Source organism: Macrobrachium nipponense, chromosome 39 (assembly GCF_015104395.2).
Source record: "Macrobrachium nipponense isolate FS-2020 chromosome 39, ASM1510439v2, whole genome shotgun sequence".
Lineage (NCBI taxonomy): Eukaryota > Metazoa > Arthropoda > Malacostraca > Decapoda > Palaemonidae > Macrobrachium > Macrobrachium nipponense.
This window is the reverse complement of record NC_061099.1, coordinates 17,753,875-17,763,152: the sequence shown is the minus strand read 5'-3', so window position 1 is coordinate 17,763,152 and position 9,278 is coordinate 17,753,875.

The following is a 9,278-nucleotide window of genomic DNA, read 5'->3' as shown; positions in this document are numbered from 1 at the left end:
TTATGGGGTTTTCAAGGTGGGTTCGACCTTGATTCCGTGTCTGGGAGTACTTCTTTCCCTCACTTGCTCCGGACTCCAGTCTAGGTTTAGTACGTATTGGTAAAGGGGGTTAGTTGGATCGCGTTTTGCGACTTCTTCGCTCTTTAGGGGTGTTGCTCGCCTATTGTAGTCGTCCTGGTCTCGTGTCATAGTCAATGGTGAGTGCGGAGTTTCGCAGTAAATTGAGACTGGTTCAAGGTTAGGTCATCGTCTTGGTTGGTACATGTTTGGCGCAACAGTATGGGAGTGACTCGCATGTGTGGTCGTTCATCGCCAAGGTATATTCGGCTCAGGCGTAACGTTATCGTCACGGGGTAGTGAGGGTATCCGCAGTCGAGTGACTAACTCTTACAAGTTTTTGCGAACTGGTGACAGACAGTTCGCTCTTGTGAGTGAGGTGGACAACGGTCGGACAGCAGGGGTTACATCATGATGTCTGGGGGGAGTGCGGGGTGCGCAGTCGAGTACGGACTTGCACAGGAGTTTTTTATCATCTTCTTGTTGGTATATCCGTTGCGCAATCGGATCGGTAGGCTCAGATATGATGGGATCTTATGTCGTTTGGTATCGAGCAGCCAGGTGTAGTAGGTTCCGGGTTCTTGGGTGCTGCTCTTGTCGGGGTTCGGCTTTTCTCCTTTTTTTTTTCCTGTTCCGGTGTGGCCGGACAGGTTCTGACAGAGGATAGATACCTTTTGTTGAAGAGAGGGAACTCGGTTGCAGTTAGTTGGTGTGTTTGTTTCTCCGGCGAAGGAGCGCGTATAACGGATTGTGGACTTTGTCCATTCATCCTTCCGCCATTCCAGGTCTCTGGAGGTACTCAGTTTAATTCAAGTAATGTTTGATATGTTGTATTCAACCAAACCAGCAATCTCTCAAACATCAAGTAGGGTAGTTCTGGTTTCGGCGAGTCGGGCAGTTTTGGGGAATGACTTAAGCTAGCATCATTTTTCTGTATGAGCTAGCGGGTAACTCCTCTGTCGGAGTCCTACTTCCGGTTACGAGTCAGTTGAGGGTTTTTTTTCTCTATTGGGTTCCTTCATTGATTCGTGTGGTAAGGGTTACGAATCATGAGGCTCGTATTTGGAGGACACCTTTCACAGCCACACTATGCGAATGTGGTAAGAGTTGATGGGTGTTTTCTCTGAGCCTGGACTGTTTGATAACCTCTTCACTTTGGTTTCGAGGGGGGTTTGCATACCAGACTAACATTTCTGAGGATTATGCTATGTTCTTGGCAAGGAGAGGAGGGACTATTGTTAAATCATTGCCTCAGCGCTATCCGGACACTCATAAGAATGGGTTTCTTAGTCAATCCAAGGGCGCAAGTATGCGGAGGGCTACCCTTTGGCTTCCAGAGGAATGTTTCGCTGTCGGCGATTGTGTAGGTGGTTTTTTTTTTTTGAGAGAGTTGTGAGTTTTTCACAACACCGTACCTTAAGGAATTTCAGTTTCTTCAGAGAGGTTACTCTCGGGGTCCTGTCGTTGCGGTAACTTTTATAGTTGGATTAGTAGAGTTAGGGTGTTAGAAGTTTAGGTAAGCAGTGATAGTCTAAATGAACTTCAGGGTGTTAGAAGTTTAGGGAGGCAGTGATAGTCTAAATGAACTTTATGGTGTTAGAAGTTTAGGGAGGCAGTGATAGTCTAATGAACTCTAGTGTTTCTGTTGGTCCAGCTTAGACAGTGTGTGCCCACCCTTAGGCCCTTGAGGTTAGGCAGATCCCGATGGTCATGTTGGAATAACTACTACTTCTTCAGCAGGCAAGTCATCTACATCAGTGGAGCAGTAGAGAACTGAAGGTCCTGCACACTCAACTTCTCCTCCATACATGAGAGGCTACATAGCCACATGGGAGGTTCACCACTTTCCCCTCCATACATGAGAGGTATAGAATACCACATGGGAGGTTCTTCAGACTCAGGCGGTACTTAGGACTCGACACCGACGGTATGGTACTTCCTATGCAAGCATCCTCACTTACTGAGCTGGACAACCAGGTGAGGAGATTTTTTTTTTTTTTTTTTTTTTCCTCATGAATAAGAAGTATAGCTTTCACATGGGAAGTACTTCTGACTCAGATAGTACCTTAGACTCAACACTGACTTTGAAGTACTTTCTTTGCAAACATCCTCACCTACTGAGCTGGACAACCAGTGAGGAGATTTGTTTTTACCTCCATGAATAAGTAGTATAGCTTATCACATGGGAGATACTTCTGACTTAGACAGTACCTTAAACACAACACTGATGTTGAAGTACTTTCTTTGCAAACATCCTCACCTCCGAGTTTAGATAACTAGGTGAGGATACATGCTTTTATACATGCTAGGTTGCTTATGAGTTACCTGCGTATGTTCTGTGGACAGGTCGGGCTGATGAGATTGACCCCGCCTCCGACTAAATGTTGTTAATCGGGCTAATTCAGGTGTTTCAGGGAGTGTATTGCAATATGAAGTTTTCATAATAAAAACAACTAATATTGTAATACTTACCTGAACACCTGAATGATTCCCACCCTACCTCCCCACTTCAATTTGATAGTGAATGATTCAATTGAGGAATGAGGAGACAGGCCACTGGTGGCAGGTATTTGCGGCAGCGTTGCCAACGGTTACACAGGTAACTCATTTGACTAGATTTTACCTGCAGCGTTGGTAACACTGACAGTTAAAATTACCCACTTAGTGGGTAAATATGTGGGGATATAGTTCGGGCTGGTCAGTGACCAGGGCTAATTCAGGTGTTCAGGTAAGTATTACAATATTAGTTTTATTATGAAAACTTCATTGTTCCGATACGTAATACAAACCCTCGGTCCTTTAACAATAGGAAGTAGCTAGCGGCAGCTGGAATGGTCGTAAGCTTCGAACAAGGGGAGAACGGTAGTTAACTGCTTGTCCGATCGTCGCGCGCCGGCGCGACTGGGAGGTAACAAATCACTTTTGCTTTCGGCCGTGGTGTGGGAAGGACGTGCTCGTCATCGCTCTGCCCGCTTGTCGTTTGCTTTGAGTTTGAGTATTTGCCCTCTCTTTCTGTATAAATCAGAGTGATTGTAAGTACTTTTGCATTTCTTTTGTTGATCATTGCAATGAGTGAAGAAGAAATGGAGATATCACCACGCCCCCCGGTCGCCCGTAGAGTGTGTCCCGGGCTGGAGGGGGCGTAGATGTGGGGGATTTAGATCGGTTGTCGATGTAGATCCTCAACGAGGTTTGTAACTCGTTGGTCGGGGGCGAGAGTGCTCCCGCAACGAGCCCTGTGTAATATGCATGAATTGGTCCGAGGCGCAGTGGGTGGCTGTACGAGGGCAGGAAGAGACTTAGGCCGCCCAAGAAGTCATCGGAAAGTCCCAGTGACTCCTTTGGTAACGGACACTTCGTCCTCTTTCCTGCCCCCCGGCCAGCCCCCACTGTTTGCGCCTTCCCCTGCGGGGGGGGTAGCGGAGTCCTTCTCCTCTCTCGATCCGTCGAGTGTGGATGAGGGCGCCCGCTACCCGGACGTCCAGTTGTACTCGGGGTCTTCCGTCCGCTCTGGGGGGGGGTTCTTCTCCCCCCAGGCGTGAGGAAACCCCTCTAACTAACCCGACTGTTGCTTCCGCAGGTGTGCCATCAGCGAAGGACGACCTGGGACAGGTGTGGGAGTCGCTGGGACTGCAGGGATGCCGGAGCATACAGGGGTTGATTCAGCGGTTGGCGGGGTCGGCAGTGGTCACTCATGGTGCGGTGACCACTACAACAACCACAATCTCGACACCAGCATATGAGATGCCACCGCATCTGGTGTACACACCACATATCATGTCGGTGACACCCACGGCTGCGATCCAAAAACCATTCCTGCCGTGTCAAAGAGGACGGTGCCACCACCACCTGGGTTCTTTGTATTGCCGACCCCGGACTTCCGCTGCCCAAAGAGTACCCCCCTGGACCTGCGCCAGTGCCGAGGATGACGGTAGCTGCCGACAGGACGCCTGGCTCTCCTGTGGTACCTGCCGTGCCTGCCGTACCTGTTGCTGTCCCAGCCGCTCATTCCTTTTCAGATCAGGGGCCTGCTGCTCATTCACTTTTCAGATGTTCCTGCCGTTCCTGCTGTTCCCGGACCTGTTCCTGTTGCTCCTGCTGTTGGTGGTGCTGTCACAGTCTCAGGTCTTTCCGGACAGGTGCAGTCGGGCCCTGTTGCTTCGGCAACTGCCCCGGCTCCCTCCTGGATGGAAGACCTGACGTCTGTCCTGCGGAGCCTGGCGAAGAAGAAGAGAAAGGAAGAAGGTGTCGTCGTCGTCTTCGTCGTCTTCTTCGTCGTCTGCTGCCTCTCCTTCCCCTTCGACTTCTAAGGCTAAACAGCCGAAGAAGAAGAAGGTTGCCATCCTCCCCCATAAGAAGACTCCTTCGGGATCTTCTAAGGGCCCGGCGGCTCGGCTCAGAGCTGGGGAGCTCTTCTGCTGGTCCTCCTTTTCCTTCGGGAGGAACGGGGCCCGTCGCTTCTTCTGCAAAGAAGAAGTCGACGGGGACCAGAGGTGCACCAGCCTCGGCTGGTGCGTCCTCACCTGGTGCTAGCGGTTCTGCCGCTAAACCAGGTTCCGTCTCGGCCGCTTCTCGTTCGCGAGAAGCACCGAGTGGACGCTCTTCCAAAGAAGACCGTCAGCCAAAGTTTTGACGCCTGAGCTCGCTCGCCGTCAAGACAGCGGCGCGGAGCAGAAGACTGGCGAGAGTCGTGCACACGACTCTCGCCAGGCCAGTGGACGCTCTCGCAGCGATCAACTGGCTGCTCGGGCTGACGTGACGGTCGCTGACCGGCCACGGGTTGAGGCGAGGAAGGAGTCCCACGGCCGCACGGTACCAGCCACGGCTGGTACCAGCGTTCTTGACGCGCCGAGAGGACGCTGGCCGGTCTCGGCGCGACAGAGAGCCTAGCAGGGTCACCCGTCCGCCGCTCCCGATGGGACCGGCGGAGACAGGTGACCAGCGGCAGCTCGCCTGACGCTAGAGATCGGTCTCGACGTTCCTCAGACCCGAGCCAATCGCCCCAGGCGAGCGGCAAGGCTAGGCCTGCTGCTCGACCGTCACCTTTACGCGGCAGTTGACGATCAGCAGTCATGCCCTCCACGCACGCTGGTCATGCCAGCGAGCGAGGGGGAGCGTCAGGTCTGCCTCTCCCGTACCTTCAACCTCCTCGGGCGATACCGGGAGGAGCGAGGTACGGAGGAGCGATCACGAGAGGTGCGCCGCTCGTGACCCAGCTATGACGCCGTACGGCTCAGGCACGGTTTTAGGACCGACCAGAACGTACGCGCAAGTAGTTGGAGGCGACCGTCAGGGGTCTGTCGCTGTTCCTCCTTCTGAAGGAGGAGTATCGCGGGATATGCTCTTGCTGGAGGGACTGGACGGTCCTACTCCACAAGACGCTGTAACTCCCGAGATACAGAGGAACTTTGCGGAGGTCATTAAGCTGATGCGTCTGCATAATGACCTCGCGGAAGGATCGCCGCTACCACCGGCAGCGCCCACGTCCCGGCTCGAATCATTTTGGGGTCCCAAGAGGGAACCCAAAATGATGGTGGGGTTACCGCGATCTGAGCTTGCAGACTCGGTCCTGGATCAGGTGGAGAATCTCGTCTCAGGACGGGAGGACTCGCTAAAGTCCGGACGGTCTTCTAAGCTGCTTCCTCCTCCTCTACAGCGGCAGAGGCGATTCTACGTGCCTTCGGAAGACCCGATACTGCCGAAACAGGTTAACCCTGAGTTAGCGAGGCTGACTCCAGGTGTGTCCCTGCAGCAGCTCTCCTGTCGGAGAACCTATGGTTCTCGCAGCAGGAGGCACTTGCCCTGGAATCTACCGCTATGGCAGCATTCCAGGGCATTTCTTTCCTGGTTGGATTTGTGGTCCCTCACAATATCCAAAGTAGCGGCCGGCTCTGGGAGCTCTGCTCTCGAAGACGACGCTTCTTTTAGGAGACTGTGCCAGTCTGGAGGAAGAGCAATCTCTTACCTCGCCCATCAGACTGCTAACCTGTGGGCCAACTTGGTTCTTCGACGTAGGGACGCAGTCCTTACCCGAGTGACCAAGGGGGCCGGGCGTGAGGCGGCACTCGGGTGGGCTTCGAAATGGACCATCTTAGGAGTTCCCCAGCTCTCTTCCCTGGAGAGATGGTGGACGCTGCGGTGGAAAGGCGGCGCACTGACGAGAGTGACCGCTTATAGTTCACCAGGCAGTCTCGAAGGTTACTGGGCAATCTCGAGCGACTGCGGCCAACCAAAGAGCTTGGCTAGCGTTTCCACGGCGGCGAAGACGGTTGGCACCGTCCAAACCCCGTGTGAAGACTCCTGTAGTTTCAACTTCTGCTAGAGGAGGCCGCAACCAGCCCTCCTCCCAGCCCTCCTTTCCCCGAGGGGGTGCTGGAAAGAAGTCGAAACGAGGTGGGAAACGCTAGGGACGGCGTTCCCCCTCACCTGCTGCCGGAATGTGGGGGGGTGCCTCTAGCGACAGGCCCATTGGGCGACTAATTCTTGGCAGCGCTAACGGCGCCGGAGAACCTGGATTAGGTAGTAGAACGTCCTTCGGGAGGGATATCTACTACCCTTCGAGTCTCGGCCCCCCCTCATCTCCAATCCGGTCCACCTACAGACCTATGTCCGGGGATCAGCAAAGGACAACGCTCTTCGACAGGAGATCAAGACCATGCTGGCGAAACGAGCTGTAGAAATCGTGGAGGACCAGTCACCGGGCTTTTACAGCCGCCTCTTCCTAGTGGAGAAGGCATCGGGGGGGGGGCTGGGCCGTCCGGTGATAGACCTCTCTCCCCTGAACCGCTTCGTCGCACGACGCGGCACGATGGAGTCGGCACGATCGGTGCTCGACTCTATCAGGGGGAACGATTTCATGCTTTCAGTGGACTTGAAGGCGACGCGTATTTTCAAATACCCATCCATCAGTCCTCCAGAAAGTAACCTCCGCTTTCATCTTCGACGGGACGGTGTACCAATTCAGGGCACTTTGTTTCGGTCTCTCAACCGCCCCACAGGTGTTCACGCGAGTGTTCACTCTGGTCAGCTTGGGCCCATTCGCACGGGATACAGTCTTCTGAGGTATCTCGACGATTGGCTAGTCCTGGCGAGCTCCCCGCTCGCAGTTGCTACAGGACAGAGATCGACTCCTCAAGTTTTGTCGCGATCTGGGGATCGTGATAAACTACGAGAAGTCCGATCTCGAACCCAAGCAGAAGATGAAGTACCTGGGTATGCTGATAGACACGGTGGCAGGGCAGGTCCTTTTCCCGCAGACTTGCGTATCAGCCAAATTCAGGGAGGCAGCCGGCCGGTTCCTGTCGCGGCAGGAAACAGGCAGCACAGCAATGGCAAGTCGTGATCGGCCATCTGTCGTCACTCGGGAGAAGTTAGTTAATAGTTCCCTCACGGGCGTCTTCACCTACGGTCTCTCCAGTGGAGGCTAAGGGAGAGTTGGTCATCAGGCCAAGGATCCTCCTTACTTTCCCGTGGCTATCACGGACAAGGTGAGGCAGGACCTAGCCTGGTGGCTCGACGACAAGAACCTCTTAAGAGGAGTGCCCATACGCACTCCCCCCCCGGAGATGCTTCTGTTCTCAGACGCATCGACCGAGGGATGGGGCGCACACCTGGAGGAGTTGCTGACTGCAGGTGTGTGGGGTACCGCACACGAAAAGCACCTTCACATCAATGTCCTGGAACTCAAGGCGGCGTTCTACGCTCTCCAAGAGTTTCAGGACCGCTTGGTGGGACACTCAGTGGTGTTGATGTGCGACAACACCACAGTAGTGGCATATGTCAACAAGCAGGGGGGGCTAGTGTCTCTTCCGCTCCATCAGTTGACGGTGCAGGTGCACGAGTGGGCCACGGCTCACTCGATAGAGCTGTCAGCACGCTACATTCCAGGCAAGAGGAATGTAGTAGCAGAAAAGCTCAGCCGTCGGGATCAGGTGATAGGGACCGAATGGTCTCTACACCAAGACGTAGCGGTAAAAGGCTCTTCAAACCTGTGGGGGCGACCGGTCATAGACCTGTTCGCCACCCGGCACAACAGAAAACTTCAGGTTTTCTTCTCAGCTGTGCCGGACCCATGGGCAGCTGCAGAGGACTCTCTCCAACACCCCTGGGACAACCTCTTCGCTTACGCCTTTCCTCCCTTCTGTCTGATTCGGAAAGTGATCAGTCGAGCGCTGGTCACTCCCAATCTCAGAATGATCCTGGTGGCTCCCAAACGGCCGCAAGCCGTTTGGTATCCGGACCTGCTGGCTCTTCTTGCGGACGCGCGAGAGAGTTACCCACTTGGCACAACCTTCTAGCCCAGCCACACGTAGAACGGTACCAACAAGCAGTCCAGTCCTTCAACTTCACGGCTGGCTGTTATCCACATCTCTTGCGAACGAGAGGCTTTTCTCGTAGCGCAGCAACAGAGATGGCTGGACACGTCCGACAGTCCTCTGCAGCTGTGTACCAGGGGAAGTGGGCCGGTCTTCTGTGGTTGGTGTTGTAGACAGGGTCTGTCTCCTCTCAGAGCACTCTTCAGCAGGTAGCGGATTTCCTTGTGTTTCTTCGCCGAGAGAAGCTCCTCTCAGTACCCACAGTTAAAGGATATAGAGCAGCACTGGCGCTCGTCCTAAAACTGAGGGGGACTGGACATCTGAATTCGTTCGAGATCTCCTTGCTAATGAGGAGCTTCGAAAAGGTCTTGCCCACCCAGGGAACTCAGGCCCCCTGCGTGGGATGACTCTCGTAACTTCGGAGAGTTTGACTCGAAGAGCCTTCGAGCCACTCCGAGAGTCGTTCAGACAGGGATCTGACTCTCAAGACCCTCTTCTTGCTGGCCCTGGCATCGGCGAAGAGAGTAGGGGAACTACATGGCCTTTCTTATGATGTTAAACATACCAGAGGCTGGGGATCTGTGACGCTCGATTTCGTCCCGAACTTCGTAGCTAAGAACTCAGAATCCGTCGATCCCTGACGACAGGTTCGAGTCTTTCACGATCCCCTCCCTTCTGGACTTCACCGATAACGATGCGGATGAGATCGCTGCTTTGTCCTGTGAGGGCGCTACGGCGCTATCTGAAGAGAACTCGACATCTCAGGCCTGAGTGTCGACGCCTCTTCGTTAGCACTGGGGTTACCAAGAAGAAGTCTCCAAGAACACGCTTTCTTTTCTGGCTGCGTGAGGGGTCAGGAGAGCGTACGAGGCTGATGGTAGCGACGACATCCGTACGCTCCGACCG